We start from the raw sequence: 12,782 nt of genomic DNA, 5'->3' as shown, positions 1-12,782 counted from the left end.
ACTCTGAGTTCTAAGAATCTGAAGCTACAGAACAAAATATTGTGGACAGAGCAGGTATCACAACAGCAAAGAATAAAATAAATAACCAGTCACTGGCATTCTTAGGGTATCCTATCCTCGATAAACTGAATTCCTATGTTTCTTCAAAGAATTATTACATGTCAAATACCAGTATTTGAATTCACTGTTATTTTAATATAACTTTAAATGTTAGGTCTAAGCCTATACTTTTTATTTTGTCTTAGTATTGTTTTTATGTCCTTATAACTTTTTAAGATTTTTCTTGAAAATTCTAATATATTAGACCATTTCCTCCAGTTTCTTTTTCTTGCTATAAATGTTCCCTGTACCATCTTGGTCTCTCTCTCTACTTTTGCTTTAATTGGTGTTACATACATATATGTATATACATATATTTGTATTCATAATTTTAGAGGGATTTCTATATTTAATTTTATAAACAAAGGAAGGAAACTTGAATTACCTGATGATAACTATTTTAAATTTGTTGTCAAGGATGTTGTTAGAATCTCTTGAGAGTTACTAAAAGAGAAAAACTATGACTTTTGATTTCACTGATTGAAATATACTAGTCATAAGAAGGAGCCAAAATCCACAGGACTTGGCATCAGTTAGACTTGTAATTCTTACCCATAAATTTTAGACATAATTACAAAATAGAGGGGAGGCAGGATAGTAAAGCAAAAGAAAGAATCATTTGAGGAAGGAGATGAAAAACAGTCAAGTATAATTTTCTGCCAAAAATGACTTTTAAATCTTACATAGGAAGAGACCCTTGACATTTTCTACCTTGGTCAAAATGTTGGAACTAGGACCAAAGAGAGAATTGGTAAGAAGCTAGATAACAGTGGACAGGAACATGACGACAACTGCTAAGATGAAAAGTTAGAGCTAGTGAGTTTAGGGAAGAGATTCTTAAAGCCACAGCTCAGTATTACTGGTGACATCCCAGAAATGGGCATTTTTATACTGCATGTGGACAACAGGATACCACTAAACAAATTTTTCCTAGAGAAGATCTTGCTAAATTATAAATATCTGACAAAGCTTACTTCTTTAGAGGTTAATTTCTACCAAATTTTTAAATATGTGTTAACATCAATGATCCCCAAACTATTTCTTAAAATGAAAATAAAATATATACTATCAGCCTCATTTTTGAAGTCAATGCTATCCACACAAATACACAAAACAATTAAGAAAATTACATAAGGTCAATTTCCTTGAAGAACATAGATTTAAAAAAAAACCTTCAATAAATCAAATTTTAAAAATATATTAAAATATCATTCAATGAGATTATAATGGATTCATCTAACAGACACAGATACAGTTCAACAAATACAAACCAATACTTACAGCATATCAAGTAAGTATAATCAAGTACTGAAATCACATAGTCATAATGATACATCCTGAAAAGACATTTAGCAAAATCCAGTATTTCTTCACAATAAAATATCTTGTGCCTACAGGTGCCTCATTGGGTATAAGTGCTTGTTATACAGACCTGACAACTTGAGTTGGAGCGACAGAAACATACAAAGGTACAATATAAGAATTGGCTCCATAAACATGGCCCTTAGTCCTAAAGACACTAAGTTTGCCTTGCTTTGGAGAGTACTAGCTTAAATGTTGGGGGCTTATGATCATGTTGGCTTTCTGAAGTAGAGGCACAGTCTGAATACTTTTCCTTGCAAGTCCTTTTTATTCTATTATTTTAAATTAAAATATAATGACATAATTTTCTCCCTCTCTCTTCACTCCAGTCCCTTTTGTGTCTTCCCTGCTTCCTCTCAAATTTATCGTCTCTTACTCTATTATTATTATTATTATTATTATTATTATTATTATTATATACATACAACAGTTGATTGAGTCCATTTAATGTTTTTAACCTGTATATGTTTTTAAATAACTATTTGATATTGAACAAGAATGTAGGAGGCTCATTGCAAGGGAAAACTAGGTCTCACCTCTCAACAGTCATTAACTGCTTTTCTTCTAGATGTGGAGGCCAGTTCATTTTCCCCATCTACCATTTAGGGATGTTAATGTGTGGTATCATCATTCAGGTCTTGTTTTACACAGCCATATTATTGTAATTGCATGGTGCATCTTACCTATCATATATTATACATGATATATCATGTATTATATATGATATATAATATATAATTGTTATATATTATTATGTGATATCATATTATTATATCATCATTATAATATTATATAGTATTATATTATTATATAATATTATAATAGATAGGTTTGACACTTATCTATTAGACCTCCATCTATCTATCATACTTAATAAATTTTAACTCTAAATGGATCAAAGTCCCCAATGTGAAACTTGAAAGTTGAAATCTTTTCCCATTTTATGAACACGACTTTATTCACACAAGAAGTAAGGCCAACAACTGATAATTTCCTCATAAAACTGAAAAGGTTCTGTACATGTAAGAAAACAATCGTCCTATGAGGCAGAAAACACAAAGCCTATTCTCTGAAGACGAGCTTTCACAGTATCCGAAGGCAGTATGCAAGCCACTAAAGGAAAAAAGGATTTAGGAATCTTACATGACTGTGATCCACAACAATGAACACCATGGCCCTATAAAGGCACATATTTGGAAGTAATCAATGAAATTCTTTTAATATGCTATTGTGGGACTGTGAGAGACAGCCCGTTTTCTGGTTGAGCTATGTTTAAACCCTGGAGACCTAGCTGGTGTTCTTTGCCACGTTCCCAGACACTGGGCTCCTGACACGAGGCCCCAGCTCTCCATAGTTCTGTGGCCATCCCTCACATAGGGCAATTCCCCACACACCTCCACAGGTAGAGGATGTGACTACAGCTCAAGTGAACTCAAGACAAATCTCTGTGTTAATGAGCTCCCTAAAGGTCTGAAGGGCTTTGTCAATTAAGCTCTCCTTCCCAGAGACTGCTCCCTGCAAAAAGTATTTAACCTCCGGCCTGCCCTGAGAAAGTGGGGTACAGTTTCACTCATCACAACTCTCGACCATAGCAATAAATGCTTTAAAACCATGGACTGTCTCTTGGAGCAGATCTTCCTCTAAAGAGCAGTGCCCAATCTCCCACACGCAGCCTCTCTGTGTTCTCAGCCAACATAGTCTCCACCAAGCCAAGCCACTCTACAGAGTAAGCCAGGGACACTCTCCTCCTAGCCGGAACCAGCCAGGGCTCTCTCCTCTAGCCCTTTCCCTTTCTGTCCCAGGCTATGGGTCCTGCGGCTTCTCACAGTCCAATGTGTGTAGTCAAACTTCCTGTCCAACTTGGCCCAGCAGCCCGAGCCCTGGGCCAGCCACAGGTCACCCATGTTAACCCATATGTTATGTCTAATGTCATACTTCACCATTTGATTTTTGTTATGAATCACAAATGATTCATAAATATTTTAACTAGTGAGAACTGACATTAACTATAGCCTGACACTTTCAGGACTCAGTATTTTCTTCCCTCGTATCTACTCTCGACAGTGTTGATTATTTGGACAGCAAATATGATCATTAAAGATAAGTGCTTTGAATTTACCCTCTGACTTGCTCATCTCTTGTAATCAACTAATGAACAAGCTTACTTTCTAAAATCATCTAGAGACCACTGCATTTATATAGGCTGTGAGTATAGTTCCTCTCTTTTACATCACTTCTCAAGAGGTCTTTCTCCCTAATATACTAGATAATATTCTCCACACTAGGCAATGCCAACTAAGACATAGATCTGAATGAAATACCTCCAACTTATGTCCTAAGTTTAAGTCTTTACCCACACTCACGATCCTCTCTCACTTCACCCTTCCTATAGCTCTTCATCTGCCTGGCCATATACCATGCTATTATATGGTACTATGCATACATGGTATGACTTATGTTTCATTATCATGCCTCTTACATGCTGCCTCTCCATGTGCAACATTCACACTGTTTTGACTAACTATATTAAGTATCTTGTTCATCCATGAAGAGTCCCTTCCCTTCTAAGACTAATTTATCCTACCCTAACTTCCTTCATTTTAGTCTTTGTTTTTATTGAAAATTGATTTTATACACTATATTCTGGTCATCATTTCCCAAACTCCTCTCAGAGCCTCCCTACCTCTTGCCCAACTCTCTCTCTCTCTCTCTCTCTCTCTCTCTCTCTCTCTCTCTCTCTCTCTCTCTTCCTCTCCTCTCCTCTCCTTTCAATCACACACACACCCATTTTTAAAAAATCAGGTAGCTAAAATAAAGAATAAAGACAAACAGCTGGGCAGTGGTGGTGCATACCTTTAATCCCAGCACTTGGGAGGCAGAGGCCGGTGGATTTCTGAGTTCAAGGCCGGCCTGGTCTACAGAGTGAGTTCCAGGACAGCCAAGGCTACCTGTCTTGAAAATAAAAACCAAAAAAAGAAAGAAAGAAAGAAAGGAAGGAAGGAAGGAAGGAAGGAAGGAAGGAAGGAAGGAAGAAAGGAAGGAGAAAAACAAACAAACCAAAAACAAACAAAAAAAAAAAAAAGGAAAAAAGAAAAGAAAAAAAGTCAAAGAAAAAGCTCCAGAAACACAGACAGACCCAGGGACACACACTCACATACACAAAAACCCATAAAATATAAAATTAGATATCACAATATATAAGTAAGAAACATATAAGTTAAAACATGCCCAGCCAAAGCATAATGAAGCAAACAAGAAAATATCTCCAAACCATATCATTAAGTTTGTTTTGGGTTGGCCAGACTAGTATCAGAAAAATGGTACCTGATGAACATCTCTCTTAAATAAATGAGAATATCTTTGTATTTTTAGAACCTTGCATGGTTCCCAAAAATAGCAAGGATCCAAATCAATATTTTATGCTACCTAGTTATACAGCATTCCTAATAAAAGCAATAAACATTCAATGAGCACTCACCACGTGCTAAACAGCTTATACACATTGTCTCACTGAAGTCTTACCGCAACCCTATGACACAGATCCGTATCTTCAGTTACAAGAAATTTGAGACCTTAAAAAATCAGCAACTTTCCCAAGGTCAGTAAGCAGTAGGGCAGAAATTCAAACGTCAGTGCCCCTGATCTTATAATGTGTGTTTTCTACCTCAAAAATCAATTATGACCACATGTTTATTTCGCTTGATATTATATACTTTTTCAGACTAGTTTATTTTAACCTAAGTAGCATCTGCACTCTGGGCATAAAAGATACCAATTTGATAGATGGTATTAAAACTGTGCGTTACATGTATCTTGCAGTTAAGTCTTTTAGAATGAAGGAAAAATGATGTTATATGTGCTTGGCTGATTGGTCTAGAAAAGACAGATCTATGAAGTACCCATGCTTGTCATAGCCTTGGAGACTTTTTTTTTTTTTAAGGAGGTTTTTGGCTCATTTTGATTTGTTTCGCTTGTTTGTTTTTTAGCTTTCATTTGGAGGTCACAGATCCAGTGTCAGGTGCTGCCATGGGTTTCTTCTCTGGTGAGCATCTCACTATGAGAGTGGAGAAAGGTATAGCAATCAGCCAATCAAGAAGCCAGAGGGACATGTGGACAGACTTCTTTTTAAATAACCATGGTATATCAAGAGCTGCACTCCTGCTGCTGATCAGAGTACCCTGTGATCTGAGCACCTAGCACTAGCTTTCACAATGAGTATGTGTGTGAGCTTGTAAATGCATGCACTAATTTATTGATTGGTCCCTAAATTTTGAAACTTAATTCATATCCCTTTCTGCTGCCTCATTTTTCCAATGTGCAGTCTCTCCCAGGATACCCCCTGGCTACATTGAGCAGAGACCCATACAAGTTATTTTCATTCTCCTTTCCACCTTCCAATTCCAACTCCCTGTTCTTAACCCCAGTTTGATAGTGATCACCCGCTGCTGCCTCTCTTTCCTTCTGCCCCTATTGCAGGCAACGAAGCAGATCCTCTCCTATTCTTATCCCATTCCTTTGTCTCACCCACAAACACCATAGATATTCTCTCCCTAGAAAACCTGAGGCCAAGTCCAATGGAAAATAAGACCCTAACATACCAGGCAGGTACATCCCATTTCCACCATGATTAAGAGTCTCTATGAAATCAATAATGATGTCTTCCTCAGTGTCCCAAGTACCTGGGACAAAATGGAATTTCAGATGTTGTGAAGGTGACACTGACTCCTGAGGAAGAGGCCTGCCTGAAGAAGAGTGCAGACTCCCTCTGGGGAATCCAAAAGGAGCTGCAGTTCTAAAGTTTGCTCAGTGTCCTAGCACTTCACTGTCCAGGCTGCAGCAAGGGTTCTATGGAGACCACACACGTTCCTTCTCATCTGAGCTGTGGTTGGTACAATTGTGCTAAGGTAATGTGGGTGAAAATATCAGTTCCCTCAGCTCTACCCTGCTGTCAACTAGTACTTGTGTAGTGGTAACCTGGTTAGTGTGGCAGTCCCACTGTCTCAAAAACCCACTGCCAACTGTATGCAGTCTTTAATTACCTTATAAGCCTGCTGCTTTGCTGTGCTGCACACCCTCACCAAACATGCCTAGGCCGATGAGTTCCTAGTTAATCATTATCTGGCTCCAGTGTTTAAGTCCATTATGCATATCTTATGCATAAATGTTCTGTAAGATATTACACATATGTGTGTGTGTCTGTAGTATACATTGCAATGGTATGTAAAATGTAAGATCTGCATATTGATGATGGAACCAACCACTCAAGTGTCATGACAATGAAATCACCAAATAAACCTTGAACAGTGCAAAAAGAAAAAAAAAAAGAAATTGATATACAGTCAAAAACATGTCATATCTAAAAATTTTTTAAAAATCATACCATATATATCACCTATAAAAGTTAAATCAAGATCAGTTAAGCCATTTAAACAGATTTACAACCATAGTGAAATAGAAGCAGTTAACCAGAAGCCTCTAACAAGAAAAAAAAAATGCCAGTTATTTTAAATGAAAAATTCTACCAGAATTTCAAAGAAGAGTTAATGTCAATACTCTTCAAATTATTCCACAAAACAGAAATAGGGGGAACAAAAGTCCAATTCATTTTACAAGGTCACAATTAACCTAATAAATAAGCCACATACAGACCCCCCCAAAAGAGAAAGAGAATAACAGTCCATTTTTATTATGAATGCAAAAATTCTCAGGAACATACTTGCAAACCAAATCTAAGAACATATGAAAAAGATCATCCCCCATAATCAAGTAGGCTTCATCCCAGAGATGTAGAAATAGTTCAACATAAGTAAATTGATAAATGAAATCCACCATAAAGACAGACTAAAAGGCAGAAACCATATAAGCATCTCATTTGATACAGAAATGATCTTATCAAAAACCTAATACAGCTTCATGATAGAAGTCTTGGTGATATTATGGATACAAGGGAAATACCACAGCAAAATAAAGGCAGTTCACAGCAAGCCCATAGCCAACATCAACTTAAATGGAAAGAGAGTCAAAGCATTTACACTAAAATCAGGAACAATAGAAGGTTATGCATTCTTTTCATACCTATTCAATATAGAACCTGAAGTATAACTAGATCAATGAAACATCTGAAAGAGATAAAGAAAATACAAGTAAGAAGACAAAGTGTCTTTATTTGAAAAAGATGATTGTATATGTAAATGACCTTAGAAATTCTAAAAAGAAACTACTACAGCTGATAAACACATTCAGCAAATTATTTATATACAAAATTCATACACAAAAATCAGTAGCCTTCTTATATACAAATTTGTCTTATATACAAGCTCTTATATATGAGAATGAAATTTGAGAAACAATGTCTTTCAAAATAGTCTCAAAAATGTCTTGGGATAACTATGACCAAGCAAGTTAAAGACTAAGATATCATGTAAGTGTGAGGTTCATAGTTTTCTATTTTTGTATTTTGGCTTTAATTATTTTTTTTTTTGTAGCATTAGAAACATACACTATGCACTGGGAACAGAGACAAGAACACAGTGTCTGTGGAAGGCCAGCCTCCTAGCCTGAAAAGGTACTCTTAAGCTGATACATACCTCATCATGCCTGCTAGCCACCCTACCAAACCTTTCACCTTTAAAGACACTGGGTGACATGCCATCAGGGTTCTGGTTTCCATCCCCTGCAGAACGCTTAAGCCCCTTTTCATAACAAAGTCCTTGTGTCATAGACTGCTGAGGTCTGAATCCTACTTGGCTGGCTGTGTCACTCTTAATGCTATCAGGGGAAAAAAATGTCTAGTTAGATGGCAGGGTTATTGGGAGTCTCCTTATCAGTTGTTAAATTCTGCACAGAGATTGTCAGAGTTTCAAAACTGGAGCTGACTTGGGGCGTGTGGATCCCTTAAGACCAAGCTGTCCCTATAAAAGGATTGTCCCCTTAGACCAGGGCTAGCCAATCTGCAGGCAGGTTACAGTGGGCTTTCCAGAGGAAATGATATGGTATAGAGTCTTGCTGTGTGATGGCATAATTACATGTACATATGCACACACAAGATGTTATACATCAAAAGGATGAGGATAAAAAAAAAACTAAAAACCCTGCTCTTTATTTTAAACATTTTCAGCCAACACCTCTTTCAAATGGGGAGCAGCCTTTCTATGCAGAAGTGAGTTAGGCCCTGGCAATTTTGTGAAGTCATAGCTTCAAGGTGGCATTTCTTTGCTCATACAATGGGAGAGACAGGGTAGAAGATACATGTTTCAAATCTCTGCGCCATCATTTCCCACTGTTATCCTGAGCCAATCTTCTATCCTGTATAACAGAGGGCCTTCTGATGTATTGAATGTGATAAAATCCACATATGAATTTTTTGGAGATGAGTTTTGGAGGAGTTAGGGGAAGGACTAAAGGAGGTGAACCCCGTAGGAAGAACAACAATATCAACCAATCAGAGTCCCCAGAGCTCCCAGAGACTAAACTACCAACAAAGAGTACACATGGAGGGACTCAAGGCTCCAGTTGCTTATGTAGCAAAGGATTGCCTTATCTGGCCCTTGGTTTTGTGGAGACTTGATGCCTCAAGGTAAGATAATGCTAGGACAGTGAGGCTGGAGTGGGTTGGTGGGTGGGAGAGCTCCCTCATAGAAGCAGGGGGAGGGGGATGGGATAGGGGGTTTACAGAGGGGGAACCTAGAAGGAAACCTTTAATCTGGGGCACACCTGCTGGAGACCTACATAAGGACATTGAAATGTAAATGAATAAAATAACTAATAACATAAAATATTTTAAGAGAATGTGATAAAATTCACATATGAATATTTTGGAGATGAGTTTGGGGAAATTCCGTACCTACTCTTTTTCTGTTTTGTTTGTTTTGCTTTTTAACAGGTTTAAGTCTTTTGTTACATTGATGCATAGGTACCTAACAAATGCTGGTTGTTCTAATGTTATTGTCCTTTAAAAAAGACCTGATTGTCTGCTTTGGGAATTTGATCTTACCTCCGGGTGTCTCTGGCATGTGAATAATTTGAGAGATATTTGCAATACTTCAAACCCAGAGGTGGCACTGGGTTGACTTCACTTTCTGACCAAGGACACTCCTGCTGTGAACATTCAGCCTTCGGACTTTATGTAGCATAGGTCTGGAGCCTTCTCCTAATGAACCCCTTTACAATCTCTTAAAGTGGCAGCTTTTAAAGCCTTCCAGTATTCCCTGGAGAGCCACTGGGAGTGGTGTATGTTCATTTTCAAGTTCAGCAGAAATTCCTTGCCAGATATCAAGAGCATACTTCCTTCTAGAACTTTCTCAAACAGGATCTCTAACTTGATAAAAAGCAGTCCAGCAAATGAGAAGTCTTAGCTGAGGACTTACCCGTGAGGCCTTCAAATGCCTATAGGCTATAAACATTCCAGAACAAAGGGCCACCTTGCTTGTTCAGTAAAGTGTAGAAAGAGAATAAAGAAAGAGAAGAATCTAGGTAAAGAGAAGGGAAGATCAGGTAGCTAGAGGGGAAGAGCAGAGAGAAGAAAAGAACAAGTGAAAGAGAAAAGGAAGAGAGCAAGAAGAGGAAAAGAGAGGTGGGAGAGAGAGAAGGAGGTAGAAAGGAAGAGGAGGAAGATGGAGGGAGGAAAGGAGAGAGGAGAAAGGAGGAAAGATCAAAAGGTGTGGAAGGGAATCAAGGAGAGAGGACCAGGAAGAAAGGAGGAGGAAAGAGTAAGAGAATATGAAGACGCAAGGAGAGCGAGGAGGGAGAAGGAGAGGTGTCCTTTCTAAAAGGGGAAGAAGGGTAAGCATCTTTTCAAGGAAGGATTTCTTGTGAAATGAAGCAAGATTAGCAACAAAGACTAAATTCTATAATAAATTCCCTCAAACTTGCCATAAAGACAAAACTTCCTCCTGGGCCTGAATTTGTTTCAAATGAAAGGAACCAGAAAACAAGGGGTACTCATTACAGCCTGGTAGTAGACAGAAAGGTTTCTTTCAAGCAACTTGAACTCAGCAAGTTCAAATCCAGATCCCCCCCACCAAAAAAAACCTGTAATTCTTATTAAAATTTCTGTCATAGAAAATAATGGATTTAGTACAGTCACCCCCTTTTGTGACTTCCTTCTTTAGTATGTGTGTACTCTTCTAAAATCTTAAAAAGATCCTTTAAAAATATTCCTTCTTCTCTGGAGCTAGTGGGAGATAGGGCAGAGCCACAAAAGTCAAGGTGGCTCGAGCATGTCAACAGGTAGGAGTAGCCCATAGAATTATCTAGGCTAATATTAGTTTCCTAGTCATAATCCATAAATAGTTATGACATGACTTCTTTTAAAAGCATGCTTCCCACCCTCCTTATGACTAAATGCCATCTCTACAAGGCAGCAACAGGCTAATGGTAAGTACTGAGTTTGCATTTCAGCTTTGTAATCAAGGTTCTGTGGGAATATCTCATCTGGCAATCCCTTTGTTACTTAAAGGAGGATGCAAACTTGCTAACAGTAACACCTCCTAGGCTGACCTCAAGCAACACATGAGGCAAACACACAAAGATTCTGCTGGTCACCATCTCCCTTCACAGTCATATATAAACACCAATGCCCTTCCCATGGAAAGTCATCTACTCCCCCATGTCTGGGTGTCACAATTTTTTTTTCTCCTTGTGGTGGGAAATATTCCTTCTTTTTTTAATTTTTCTTTCTTTGTTTATTTCAAACTCCAGATTTTATTCCCCCTCCTGGTCCAGTTCACTCACTGACAGTTCCACATCCCATACCTCCCCACCATACTGTCTCCACAAGAATGTCACCACCACCCCACCACCCCTAACCCCCAGACATCTAAACTCTCTGGGGCCTCCAGTCTCTTGAGGGTTAGGTGCATCATCTCTGACTAAACACAGACCTGGCAGTCCTCTGCTGTATATGTGTTTGGGGGACTCATATCAGCTGGTGTATGATTTCCTGGTTGGTGTTCCAGTATCTGAAGGATCTCAGGGGTCCAAATTAATTGAGACTGCTGGTCCTCCTACAATGTTGCCATCCTTTTCAGTTTCTTACACCTTTCCCCTAATTCAACCACAGGGGTCAGCAGCATCTGTCATTGGTTGGATGCAAATTATCTGTATCTGACTCTTTCAGCTGCTTGTTGGGTCTTTCAAAGGGCAGTCATGATAGGTCCCTTTTTGTGAGTGCTCCAAAGCCAACCCCATCCCTCACTTGATGCCCTGTCTTTATGCTGGAGGTGGGTTCTATAACTTCCCTCTTCCTACTATTGGGCATTTCATCCTCAGGCTTCTCTCCATTTCCATCCCTGCAGACAGGAACAATTATGGGTCAGAGTTTTGACTGTGAGATGAAAATCCCATCCCTCACTTGATGCTCTGTCTTTCTGATGGAGGCAAGCTCTACAAGTTCCATCACCCCAGTGTCTGTATCAGTTCATCTATTGTGGTACAACTGGGTTGTCTCCAGCTACTGGATATCACAAACAAGCCCACTGTGAACATAATGGAACACATGCCCCTGTGGCATGGCAGGACATCTCTTGGGTATATTCCCAAGGGTAGTATTGCTGGGTCTTCAGGTAGATCTATTTTCAATTTTCTGAGGAAGCTCCTGATTGATTTCCAGAGTGAATTTACCAGTTTGCAACCCCACCAGGAATGGAGGAGTGTTCCTCTTTCTCCAGAGGCTCACCAACATGTATTGTCATCTGAGGTTTTGATCTTAGCCATTCTGATTGATATAAGGAGGAATCTCAGGGTCGTTTTGATTTGCATTTCTCTGATCACTAAGGACTTTGAACAGTTCTTTAGGTGGTTATCAGCCATCCAAGATTCCTTTGTTGTGAATCCTAGGTTTAGTTTTATACACCATTTTTTGATTGGCTTGTTTGGGTTTTTGGAGGTTAGCTTCTTGTGTTCTTTATATATTTTGGATGTTAGCCCTCTATCAGATGTGGGGTTAGTGAAGATTTTTTTGCCAATCTGTTCATTGCCAATTTGTCTTATTGGCTATGCCTTTTACCTTACAGAAGCTTTCCAGTTTCATGAGGTCTCATTTATCAATTCTTGATTTTAGAACACGAGGCATTGGAGTTCTGTTTAGGAAATTTTCCCCTGTGCCAATGAGTTCAAGGCTCTTTCCCACTTTCTCTTCCATTAAATTGAGTGTATCTGGGTTTATGTTGAGATCCTTGATCCACTTGGACTTGAGCTTTGTGCAAGATGACAAATATGGGTCTATTTTTATTTTTCTATATACAGACAGCCAGTTAGAACAGCAGCATTTATTGAAGATGCGCTTTTTTTCCCATCTAAGGTGATAACCATGTGATTCTTTT

The 12,782-nt window shown here is 38.5% G+C and overlaps 1 long non-coding RNA gene across 3 annotated transcripts in view; it reads left to right on the top strand.

Moving 5' to 3' along the window:
* The window catches only part of Gm31711, a 109,789-nt gene that overhangs the window by 41,523 nt on the left and 55,484 nt on the right, over positions 1-12,782 (top strand). For 2 of the 3 annotated variants that reach the window (XR_382100.2, XR_873146.1), the window contains exons 5-6: positions 1,497-1,568; positions 5,448-5,748. This is a non-coding gene — a long non-coding RNA (predicted gene, 31711). Of the gene's footprint in view, positions 1-1,496; positions 1,569-5,447; positions 6,366-7,946; positions 8,027-12,782 lie in introns of those variants that run through there. The other variant, XR_382099.2, reaches the window with a different exon arrangement.

The sequence above is a fragment of the Mus musculus genome, chromosome 13 (genome assembly GCF_000001635.26).
Source record: "Mus musculus strain C57BL/6J chromosome 13, GRCm38.p6 C57BL/6J".
In the NCBI taxonomy this organism is placed as follows: Eukaryota; Metazoa; Chordata; class Mammalia; order Rodentia; family Muridae; genus Mus; species Mus musculus.
The sequence above is the reverse complement of the archived record's forward strand: the minus strand, read 5'-3'. Positions and strand labels throughout refer to the sequence as shown.